The sequence below is a fragment of the Trachurus trachurus genome (assembly GCF_905171665.1).
Source record: "Trachurus trachurus genome assembly, chromosome: 22".
Taxonomy (NCBI): domain Eukaryota; kingdom Metazoa; phylum Chordata; class Actinopteri; order Carangiformes; family Carangidae; genus Trachurus; species Trachurus trachurus.
Window position 1 is genome coordinate 13,905,569 of NC_139907.1, and position 13,635 is coordinate 13,919,203.

Genomic DNA, 13,635 nt, shown 5'->3' on the forward strand with positions numbered 1-13,635 from the left:
TGCATGAGTGTTACCATGTACTGGATTGGATGTTTACATGTGTTAGTAATCCAGCAAATATCAAGATATCTCTAGATATCTTATTCATCGTCAAATTAGGTAACACATGCTCACAGGCTTATCCATGTGCAAACAGGATAAGCAGGGGTTTAATACACCAGTTGAAAGACAGAATAACTGGGCATAGTGATACAACAATAACAAGGTAACTCATTTTAAGTATGATAAAGGGGCTTAGGTTAAAGGTTTCACATTTGAACACTGCAAAATGAACAGCTGAGATTTGGGAGTGTATGCTCTTCACAATAATATAGGATTATAAACTGTTGTAGTATGGATTTCTTACCACTAGTATAACAACACCGTGGTGTGTAGTGGATTAGGGATCCCTCTTGCTGAGTGAAGAGGAAATTTGTGCCGTCTTTGATTTGATGTTGGTTATATAGTATTTCCATTGAAATAAGTTGTGTTTTTGTTACTTTACACTGCCTGACTTTGATGTCTTCTCTCCACTGTGGTTAAGATGTTTCCCTGTCAGTCCAGTAAATAACTTTATCACTGCTGAATGCCTGAAATTGGTGCTTCGCTTGGACACCCATCCAAGAAGATGATTCACCCTGTATCAGGCCAACAGCCAATTCTTAACACGAATAAGAAAAAAAAGGGAAAAAGAAAAAAACACAAATAATAGTCAATGTCAGGAAGATTCACATTCTACACTTCCAGTATTTATACCCAGGAATGGATGGTTTGACAATATGTGCAGTGAGATGAGGGATGGATCAGAGGATTTGCTATAACATTGATATTGTGGTTGCCAGTGTATCTCTTTAATGTATGTGGTTATATTAGGCCTTTGGGGCCAGTGCTGTGAATCAATGAACAGGACTGCTTTGTGGCAATACTTGATATTTATGAGTTTTGGATCAATATACAAAAGTAATGTGATTTTCCAGGTGTTTAATTTCCTGGATTTTATCCAAAGAGTTTCTCAATTGATTTTGTCTTAAAAATTTACCATCTCATGACCTGTAGTGATATAAGATAACATGCTTTGACTTGAGTTGAGTGTTTCATCTTTATCACCTGACCTTCTATTTGGTGTCATTTGTTTTTAAAAGATATCTATCAAATATTATAACGGAGGAGTAAGCGGAGTAGGTATAGAAGAGACTGCAGTATGCTCAAACCTGAAATGCAGCTTCCACTGGATGCTGCAACCACTTGAGCTGTACCTGCATCATGGTACTACTACTGTATGGAAATCCTGCATAACAGCAGTCAAGACCCCAGCTTATCTCAGACACACAACTGTGTAAACCACCTGGGACTCTTTACAGTCTGAAATGTGACTGCTGCCTCTCATTCTCTCTCTCTCTCTCTCTCTCTAGCCTCCCCCCACAACACAGCGATGAGTGATGCTGTCTCTGCCTCGTCTTTGACTGGCAGAATAAACGCAGTTACCACAACAGCAATGCTGGGAGACAAACTACAAGCAACAACAGAGGTAGACAGACACACCACAACTGTGACAGTGTACGGCGGGAGAGATAAAGCTGTGACAGTGTTTGCAGAGATAGGTGTGTGAGCCCAGTGATGATAACAGAGTTAGGAGGCAGATACACAAGCACGATACTACGAGAGAGGATTCACATGAATATGAAAGTACGGGAGCAGGTCTGGGCGGGGAACGCTTTGAAAGGGGATAGCGACAGTGTGAAAGGTTGACTTGGAATATAATCATAACTAGAGCTTGTGTATTAGTGTGCTTCTGTTCCGAGGCTGTTATTAGCGGGAGAAAGTGGAATAGTAAAAGAGATCTATAGAGGCACAGGCAGACAACATTCAAATGGTGTTTAGAGCACAGAGAGATATGCTATTAGAAGACCCAGCCACTCAGGAAAACAAAATTAGCATTAAAGAAACCTTTTAAGTCCCACCTTGCTCTTTGCTGCCTGTAATTAACACAAGAAAGAGAGATTGAGACAAAAAGGTAGAGGAGGAAATGAGTAAACTGAGGTAGAGGGGGGTTGAGGGAGGAGGGGTGGCGAGCAGGAGTGAAAAGCAAACAGGAGCGAAAGATGGAGATAAAACACTGGAGGCAAAGCACGGCGCGAGCAGAAGGAAATTTGCACATGAACAGTAAAGCATGCCAGAAAACGGAGCAAAGATGGAACGACTAAAAGAAACAAACAAAAATGTCAGGATCGAAAGGGAAGCGGTGTGAAGCAGCATAAACAGAAAGATAAAGAAAGACTGACAGGCCAAAAGGGAGACTGCAGAAATGCATATAGCGTCACACTGATATTGTCATTCTGTGCAGCAGCCCAGCACCAATGCGCTGATTATGAGAGCATCATTTGAGACTGACAACCTTGTTGCGATAGTACAGCATGCCAAACACATTCCCAGCCCCCACCTTCCCCTCTCTGTGTTCTCCTCCTGAGCTCACACAATAGCCGTCTGATGAAGACTGAATGATTGGAGGAGGAAGGGAGTGAAACGTGAAAGAATAACAGAAAACACACACACACACACATACAGACTTGGAAAGGCTCATGATGGGGAGAGTGCAAGAAAAGGCAAAAAACAAAAAAACAAAAAGAAAAAAAAACTGAGACAGAGGAAATAGTGGAGAGGAGGTGTGGAGAACATGGACTCAATGCAGCTGCAATTAAGGGAGCGATTTGGTGCCAGGGAATATGCTAATTCCTCCTTTGTGTGAGCAGTTGATTGGCCATTGCGCCGCACACCAGGCAGCGAGGGAAGGGGAAGCAGTGGGCTTGGACGCCTCTGTCTGGCACGGCGTCCATCACAGGCCTAATTTAGCTACGCCATCACAGTTGGCAGCATCAGAGTAAAAAAGATACACTTGTGTCAGATGTCTCTCCCTGCGTCATTATGTACGTACATCTAAGGGATGTTGGGGAAAGAGGTGCTAGCTCAATTAGCAAGCTCAGGAGATGGAGAGTGGAACAAAGGTACTCATTAATAGTCACGTATGACCTTTATATATGAGCTGAGCCTCAATCCACCAAAGACCAGTAATAATTTTGGACCTGAGGGATGCTGGGAGTACTGAAGGAGCTCAGGCTACATAGGAGGAAACTGACGCTACTGTATTATATCCACTGTGGATTTTTTAGTTTTAGTAAGACTGAATCAACCTGTATAATAAGTTGCATTTACAACCAGAGATCCTCACTATGCATTTGTCCATATGAAGAAGGAATAAATCAGATGGAGTTACAGCAAGATTGATACATTTTAAAGGTAACTGCTGCTGCTTTTATCACTGCAATAGAGCAGCTTACTGCTGTGTTGCATTTTACAAACATCACATGCACTCAATGTGGAATTTGAAATAAGCATGACCAGGCTTATATGCCTCGTGAGTCATGGTCCATAATGTTGCTGAGACATGTGTTGTCATTCAACATATTGCCTTTGCAGCGTCACATACAATTAGACACTTTTTTTTCTTTTTTGAGGCAAAGCATGACAGCATAGCGAAGGCAGCCTGTCAGCTCAGTGTAGCTGGTGATTATCACACACGTTGCCATGATATTGCACAGCATGCACTTGAACATTGGAGGGATAGGGAAAGTGAGTTGCTATCACTTTATGCTGATCAAGCAGTCCTAATGTAGCTCTTTATCCTCGTCTCCCCGCTGTCAGATATAACAACATATTTAAACAGTTGAAATGCCTTTAAAAAAAAGTGCATTTTTAAAGAGAGTTGCTTAGTTGCAATCCATAACTAATCAATTATGCAAGGAGCACAAGAAAAAACACATTATAGAGTTGCAGATAATTGCTAAAACACAATCTTGCCACAACATAGGATGGATGAGGTCTGGAGGAGTGATCAGAGGCACTCTCCATAATTTGGTAAACAGTAGGCCGTACAGTATACTCACTGAGCACTTTATTAGGAACCCCATACTAATACTGTTTAGGGCCTCCCTTTTGCTCTCAAGCATACATACTCTTAGTCCTCATATGATGTTGGAAACATTCATTTGAAAGTCTTGTCCTTGTTGACATGGCAGCAACACATAATTTCTGCAGAGGTGTCAGCTGCATATCCATGCTGCCAATCTCCTGCCTTAATAGATACATAGATAAATAGATAGACAGACAGATAGTTCAGCAACTTTATTTTGAGAGGCGGCAGCTTTCCAGCCCACAGTGCCAAGAAAACATTCTCCAGACCATTACACCACCACCACCAGACCGGACTGTTGACGTGAGGCAGGTTGGGTCCATGGATTTATGCTGTTTATGCCAAATTCGTAACCTTACCATCTGTGTACCACAGTAGAAACTGAAGTTCATCAGAACAGTGTGTATATTCATGTCTGTTTCACCTTAGCTTTACCCTCAACACATTACTTATTGTAATTATTCTCTTGCTTTGTCTAATCATTTGGTTTAAAGGGATTTGAATTAATTTCCTTTCTGAAGCGCTTTGCATTCTCTAGGACTAAATAATCAGCATGCAATGAACATTTACACAAGTCCTTATATCAATAAGGGACCGGACTAAATATTCTTATCAGAGGCACTAATTCAACAACACCAGAAACTACAGCCTCAAACCGTGACTGTAACTGAATCAGCTGCTTTCTGAAACTGTTGAAACTAAAACTAAAAATAAAACTGAGAGACAAAGCAATAGGGAGTACCTCTCACCCTGAAGAAGACAATGTACTGTAAGTGTCGAAACGCGTTGGTCTATCCCTGTTTAAATAAAGGATTTTTATATTATTCAGAGTGCCTCGGACTGCCCTTTTGGCTTCAGCCAGCTCCCTGTTTTTTCGAAAAATAAAACTGTTGTGTTAATTTGTGCATCAGTCAGTTATGCTTTTAATTAAGTAGAACTTAATTCACTGACTTTCACAAGTCAGTGAATTCCTTTACATTCAGACGTTAAGGTGTTGCTACTGCCATAATCCAGGATCCATTTTAATCACAACATAAGCTCATATATATATATTTGAGAGTCTCGAGTCTCTCTCTCTCTCTCTCTCTCTCTCCCTCTCTCTCTCTCTCTCTCTCTCTCTCTCTCTCTCTCTCTCTCTCTCCCTCTCTCTCTCTCTCTCTCTCTCTCTCTCTCTCTCTCTCTCTCTCTCTCTCTCTCTCTCTCTCTCTCTCTCTCTCACACACACACACACACCCAAACACACACCACTCTCTCTGCTCTTTCTATTTCTCCCTCTTTCTCTGTCGGGTGGAGCCACCACCATCTGGTCCCCAGAAGAAGGAGGCACAGCAGTGCTCTCACGATGTACACCCACTCACTGGACCACCACACACACACACACACACACGCACACACACACACACACACGAACAAACATACACATCTTTACTCCAAGGCAAAAGCCAAGTTCCTGCAGTAACACCTACGTGAACACATACACACGCCAACACACATGCTGGCACCAATAGGAGCATTCACAAGCACACATACAGGGACATGCTGACTTTACCACCCACACTTTCTACAAGGTGCGGTCCATCTGCTCACTCCTCTCTCCATGGATTTAGATGGCAGAGTCCAATATGTGATACAATTCACCAGCTTGCTTTAAATGACAGTCCCAGTTGTTACAGGTGCCCTTAGTGCCCATAGAAACCAAGAGATGGCAAGATTACTGGCCAATTGTAATCTATATAAGCTACATCTTGTCATGTCTGTGGGTGAGTATTTCTCCAGCAAAATGTCTTGCAGTCCATATCTGTGCATACATATTCAGTGTAAGGGATTGCTATTAAAAAAAATCTAGACTCTGAGCTCATGTTAGAAACTGATCGATACCTTAGACTTTTATTAAATATTTATATTATCAGCATATCGGCCTCCCGTCAAATTGGTTCTACAAATCAAAAAGAAAATACAAACTACGCATGCACACTAGAGGGGGTAAATACAGATATTCACTGGAAATAGGCAGGCGGTGTTTAAGGTCCAAAAAATGCCCTGAGGCGTGTTAGAAAACATACGACATACAAAGATCCATGAATAAAATATATTGCTCCACTCTAAACAGGACCTGGGGCATAGATGGTAACATCTAGACCACTGTAAACATCAGTGAGACATGTATACCAATAAAGAAAACTTGGATGAAGGATTGTCACATGCATGAACATGCAAGATTGTGTGTGCACAGGCAAGAAAAATAAATTCCCAAAGCAATTTAATTGCAACACTCAAACCAAAGTGAAGCTGAATGCCAACCGAAAGCAGACTACAGAGGAGATCAGCCTACGGTTCAGAGCCCTGAGCGCTCAGGTTGCTTGCTGCAGCTTAAAACATCACTGATGGCTGTTTCACCCTCTGACTCACTAAATTAACTCCAAATCCATTTACCAGCGTTGCAGCTTAAGCCCTCCAGTTTGGTCTTGGTCTTCAGCGGTTTCTTCTAATTGAGTTTCTAGTAATTACCACAAGGCTAATGCATTGTAAGTGCCTTCTAAATCAGGGGTAAAGATTTTGTTTCAGACTACAAGTGCACACATCGTATGCATCGGGATGTAAGAGAAGCTTTGGGATGTATGTGTTAAAAAAAAAACATGGATCCATAGTGGCTCAAGCCCCAAAGTGAGGATGAGAGTTTGTCATATGTCCTTGAACCCTCCCAGCAACACCCCCTTTCCCCTTAATCCGTGACTTTGATTCAGAGTGCCAAGCAGAGGTAACCTTGCTGACATGCTGCACAGGGCCCTTTGATCTGTGCTGGCAAATTTGACAACAACGAGTGGGCTAACGCTGGTTGGCTAAATACACTTGAAGCAGAACAAATTAGCTGGTTACCTTGTGTTGCCCATTTCTTGATAGCATTTTAACCAAAGTCACATTTAGTAACACCATCACTAACGCTGAGTATTTTTTACCCAATATAGTATACCCGATAAAAAATACTTCTCATCAAAATATATTAAAATACAACAATACATGGCAAATTGAAATAAACAGTGTCTCACAAAATGAAAAAAAAAAAAAAACGGTATCATGGGGGTCCCTATAAAAACAAGTCGTTAACAAAACATTCCTAAAAGAAATGGAGCCGGGAACTTGTTCTTTGGTCCACCCATTCCTGGGACATTTGAGCCTTGTCTGGTGAAGGCACAGCCTATCTGCATCACTAACACAACAACAATAACAACAACAACATAATACATAAACACTAATGTTCGGTGAAATCCACCCGAACACTTGCCTGTTGAAAAAAACAGGGATGGGAGAAGGGAAACATACTAAATGACGTCAGTGTGCAGACTGAAGCCAAGGACGCATGCAACTCAGACAGCAGCAACACAATGAAAATCATGTGACAATAATTGCATGGGCCAAAATCGCCCGACGTTAGTGTTCTAGGGTTAAGTAAGAGAAATAAAAAAGGGGAGACTTTGTAAAAAAAAAAAAAAAAAAAAAAACGATGAGACTGTGTGTGGAGCTCTACAGGGTTTTCATTATCTTGATACTTTTTTAACTTTGTTCTAGTGAGAGGGAGCATGCAGGAGATGCTAGTAAACACAGCTCTCCCTTTACCATCATGAAGTTGCTTGGGACCTTCCCTCTCTCTGAAGACTGCTTTAATTAGGCTTTAATTGCCTTATTAGCGCTGGCTATCGATGGAGGAGGTAAGGCAGAGAGAGAAAATGGTCAGGGAAAGAAGAGAGCTGAAGAGGAGGAGGGATAACAGGGCAAATAAACAAAGTTAGGTAAAAAAGCAAAGGACTACTACTATCCACACACACAAACACACATGCAAACACACACGAATGCATGCATGCAGAAAACACGCGCACACACACACACACACACAAGGAGTGCGTAGCTGCAGGTGAAAGTGAGACCATCTCCCACAGAGAGAGAGTTGTCAGGCGATGTAAAACACGAATGATAAGACGCCGCACAGATACACGAGTACTCCTTCAAGAACAAGAACAGGCTCGGTGGTGCGCCCAGGCAATTGACCCATTCACCCTGACCTCGGTGCGGCGGGGGAGACGGACCAGGCAGAGAGAGCTGGGAGGGAAAGGAGGGGCAACAAGCAGTGATGAATGAGAGGGATATAGAAGAGAAGGAGATGAGCAGGTGCAGAGGGAGTTGCAGAGGCAGGACAGAGAAGAGGAGGCTAAAGAGTCAGAAGGCCCAAGTAAATATTCTTCAGAGGACGTTCGCCTCACACTCTGGGTCTCTGCAGCATCCCTCCGTGCTGGGGGCCAGACTAGTCACTCAAAAGAAAAGTAAAAAAAATAAAAAAAAATTAGCATATGATATTCATATGATTATCATTGTGATTTTTTATGTAATTATATGTCTGCTTTGTTGATGTAAACATTTTAAAACTAATTAGCAAGGAGGCATTCAAGTCTGGGATTTACAATTTCTCTGTCTGCATCACATACCTGCGTCTCATACCCTACCTTTTAAAATTCATAGCCTGGACCTGGGTTGCTAGCTAATTTCATTTTCAATTTGTATTTTGTTGACAGTGATCTTGTGAACATCATAGCTGGCATTTGTTATTTTCATTAGCCTGTGGCTAGTAATATCCATCTCAACTTTCATTCCTCTGAGACACAGAACAAAGAACTTTAAAGGTGTGAAAATTAGTCGAACACACAACACAACACAACATAACACAGAAATAAAACTAACATCTGCTATACAGGCCCCAGCAAGAATAATGACTGACATTTTTTTATCACTCCTGTAGGCTTTGCCAATCCATCTGTTGCTATATCAAACTCTACCTAGTGAAGTGATACTATAAAAGGATGCCAGTGGGAGTGAAGCTTTCACATACAGTAGGAGCATCTGCAGAGGCAATACAGCAAGTTACCTTTCCACTGTAATATCTCCTCTTCATCTGCCACCCACTGCACACACTCACATGGACACAGGACACACTTCATAGCTGCAGGCTGGGAAAGAGAGCTGTTGTTTGTGTTAGTGTTGATTTGCTTGCGTCTTCGCCGTAAGTATTCTCCCATGTACATGCCAATGTAATTGCACCCCTTTGCACTGTAAGTGTGCAAAACACATGTGCTTGTACCTGCATGTGTATGTGTGAGTGTGCGGGTGAATCAATCCATCAGGGAAACGGAGGAGTGTTTCTTCCTCTCCTGCACGTCGTTCCCCAGCCTCATTAGAACCCATTCAGTCAATCAAGCATGAATCCCTAACACAATAACATGCAAAGTGCTTTGTCTGGGTGTAATTGGCCTTGCCAGAGCTGTTTTTCTCAAACGGTTAGCTTCACTCGCCTCTCTCAGGCCGCAGCCAGGAGCCCTGTCCAAGAAATGCAGCTGGCTAGAGGAGGATGGAAGGATGAAAAGAATGGGAAAAGGAAAAAGGGGAAAGATAAGGAAGGAAAGATTAAGTAGAGCAAGACAGAGGCCAAAATGGACTATTAGCCTCCTCTGTGGGTTCATTTTAGAAATATAAAGTATTTATAAAATCATTTAGGCTATTTTTCACAAGGTTATGCTCTTATCTTTTTGCGCGCAATAGGCCAATGAGTGTGGATCAGTGTGTTTGTGTGTCCACATGCATGTTGGTGTGTGTGTCCATGCATCAGCACTGTGTGCGGTCATCCAGAACTCCTGTCTGTCACAATCACACATGTTCTCCATTACCATGACAAACCAGTTGACATCCCATTTCCCCGCACACACACGCACAAATACGCACACACACTCTTACTCAGGCACATAAACACTCAGTAAATGCAAGGGGGCTACACATATGCGCACAGACAGAACGGCATGATGGGAGATGGATAACACACAGGCACAGAAACATGGCCCCGTGTGTATCCCCATAGGAGGGACTGTTTGTTCGCTATGATGGGTGACACGGCTGGCTGACATTCTCCATCTCTCCATACCAACCCAGCAGCCAATCTACTGAAATTGTGCGGTGACATTGTTGATTAAGCAGACATTCAGTGTACGGGATGTGCGTTGTTACTGTGTGATGGGTTCACTGGTGCAGGGACAAGCAGTCTCAGTGCGAGTTGTGTGGTTACGTTTGGACGTTGTGTGTGTGTGTTACATGTTGATTTCAAGGACATGTGACCTCATTTGTCAAAGGAATAGAGTTGACTTTGAACCAGAGCTTTGCATGATTTAAGCCAGGCCACAGAGCCTCAAACCGCTGAGATAATCATCAGCAGTCAAGTGCTGCCATCTAGTGTTGTTAAAAAACAACTTCAGCTCACACAAAGTCCAGTCAGAAATGATAAACTGCTTAAAATGTTGGGGTAACTTTTACTGGGAAAACTATATTTCAGATGTAGATTTGGTGAAAAGCTGCAGCTTACAATAAACTTAAATTATTGAGGCAGTTTTTAATTGACACAGCAGGTTCACTTGTGCTTTTTATTTCTCTGACAAAATCCAGATTCATGAATTCATCCTCCTCCCGTGCTTCCTGTGTCTCCCTCCGACTCTTCCCTGGATCTCTCGGCCTCCCTCAGATCAATAGCTTTGTTTGTTCTAGCAACACCTCCCAGTGTTTTCACTTGTCCCTCTCTGCTGGAAGTGAATTGGACGATCTATCCTGAGCTGTGGTTATGCTGTGAATCAAAAAAGCCAAATTAAATTGCCTAATTGGTTTCCTTGGGAAGGGTAAAACAGATTTAAATTGATTACCAGTAATGGCCTTTTGTGGAACCACATTGGCTTCTGCTGTTTGAGGAGGATTTAGCAAAACCAATTAATTTGCCTCACCTCTGTTGCACCCTCCCTCTGCCTCCCTTTGTCTCTGTCTGGGAGCTTTTTCATCATTTGGTTTTTCCACTTTCTGAAGCCCTCCATCACACTCTCAAAAATAAAAGGATGATGATAAAAACGTCACTGGATAACAATCATTCAGGCCTAATTGGCTGAATACTGTCACACTGTGTTGCTGATAAAATGGCAGAGATGTTTTTTTTTCTTTCAGGTCTACTATTAGGAGACTCACCTGACAAAAGATAATTTAAATCTCCCTTTCAATTATGTTGGCCGTGCCTGTTTGCCTCTGCACAGCAGCTCACTCTGCTGCTGCAGCTGAGGGCGGAAAAACTAAGATGTCAAGGTCACATTTTGTCACACAAGCTGATTAAATCCTTAATACCACCCCCCACCCCCCCTTTCTGTATCCCTGGCTCGGTGTTTCTCCACCTCCCATCAAATATTATCACAACCAGACCTAATGTGACATTTAGAATGGGCAAATTACAAGCACTTAATGTGATTTCATTAATTACATTGGGGGGCAACTATTGTGAATGATTAAAACAGATGTCACCCACCTCATGGAGGACGGAGAACAATTATTTTCTCACCGGTGACTTTTATTACCAAAGTTTTTTTTCCCCCACCACATTATGAAATAAACCAGATAATGAACGCAGCATTGTCTATTGCTGTGTTTTGTGACTAAGCAAAGTTAGTGATGTGCTGAACTTTTGTTTTCCTCTTCATTGTGTGCAAGAAAATTAAATATATATGGCAGAATAGCTCATGACAAATTAACAAAAATGTAAATGTTTTTTTTTCTTACTTTGTGGTGTACAGATGAATGAGGCAACCGTCCTTTCCCCTCAAGGTTCAATGTAAGATGTAAGAGTAATGACTTAAGTACTGCTGTTTAGCTGGATTACACGCAAAGGCCTTATAAGCATTGCAAATTACAGTTGAAAGAAGGCTGGATTCTATTATGGGATTACTTTACACACATTTAATGTTGGTATGTGTAAATCTGTATTAACCAGAGTTAGTTGTTGCTCTGGAAACAATGCGAGGGCACCTTGATGAGTGACGTAAATCTGTGTCCTCAGCGGTGTTTCTGAAAACAAAGTCACACTGATGTAATATTTTAACAAGACAATATAAAATAATAACCATCTTCTTTAACAAAGTACACATCAGGGCCAAACAGGGAGACAAGGAGGCAGGTTTTACATTTGAAAAAGGCGTTTTTTTGTTTATCCAAAAGATGAGAAATAACAAAGCAGAGCTTGAATATAAACAAAACTAAACTGGAGGTCAACAAAACAGAAGTGACGGCAAAGCACAGTAAACTGAGCTGCAACAGAAATAAACTGACCTTGAAGGCACAAAACGGGTGAGGAAAACACATCAACTAAAATAAATACAAATCGAGACAAAGTGATAGGAAAAGTCAAATTAAAGTAAAGATGTGAGCGTGGCACATCAGATAAACAGCGCCGTCTCATTCACAGAGCATTATGTTTCCTTGTCATTGCTTGTGACTCATTGCCACACTCCTGGAACATATTGTAGATGGTAAAGCTTTTTATTATTCTATGAGTGGTTTTGCAAGATGAGGGTAGAAAATACATTTCTGACATTTCTCCCTCTCTGTTGTGCCATAATCACAGTTTATGTGGGAAACCGATTGTCAAGGATTGGGGCAGATCAAATGTCAGGATGGGATGATGTGATGAGAGGATGATCTTGAAAGCACAAGACAGTCTGTAAAATATGTTGCCGGTAATGGAGGTCAAAATACCTACCGCTGAGATATTTCTCTAAAATCCATATTGGCTTTTTTACCACATCAGACAAGAGTTTCACCACAAAAGTGTGTAATTTCAGACTCTCCCTGGCTCTGTCATTGCGTTTCACTGAGTATTCACATTTTCCAGCCAGATCTCCTTTCACTTTTACATCTTCTTTGTCTGTGTGGGCCTACCTGCGTATGAAGAATGAGTCTGAGATAACCTTTTACAAACCACAGAATGCTAAAGCAAGTAAAACTGTATCTGGGAAGATGAGACAGATTCTATCCATTTGAATAAAAGCTACAAAGACAGCAGAAAAACCAAAGAAGAGATAATGTTTCACCGAGAGAAATTTTCCACTTCTGAAACTCACTGCCCAACTCTTTCATCTGTGGCCGGAGGTTTATGCAGCCACCAGTACCAGTGGCAGCCTCGGAGTCTAAACATCAGACATTTTCAACGATAAACATTGTTGTTTTTAGTGAATAATTTATCTTAATCAAAACGTGTTTATGCATAGAGGTCAGATTCAACATTGATTTGTTTTTAAAAAAGTTCCTACAAAATTGATGCGCAGCACACACATCTGAAAAACTATTGATGAACTGTAATTGTGAGGTCAAAAACCATTTTTATATAATTTTACACAGAGCATAATATATTATCAGACCCACAGAGGTTGACTGAGAGCAAAGAGTTTAGTCAATTAAAAATTTGCTTTGTGTGGACTGGGATTATTAAAGAGGTTGAAATTTGTACATAAAAGATGTACGTTTTGTAAATGAATCAGCGGTGGAAGGCAATCAAATGACCTTTGACCTTTTACCAACCTTTTCCTTAAAATGCTATAATATGCTTGCACCAGCTCCGAGAGTGATCCTGTATATTTGCATGTAACTGTAGCAACACACGCAACGTATTAATACATCTACATTATATTGGTCTGAAAGCAACAAAGTGTACATGAATATTAATACATATAATTCACTGGGAAATGTAGCCTTACTAATTGAATAAAGCATGTAGGACCAAAAATTAGGTTGAGAAAAGTTAAAATGTTCAGACTCACTAAAACCTTGAACCAACAAGTGGAAGTAGCATA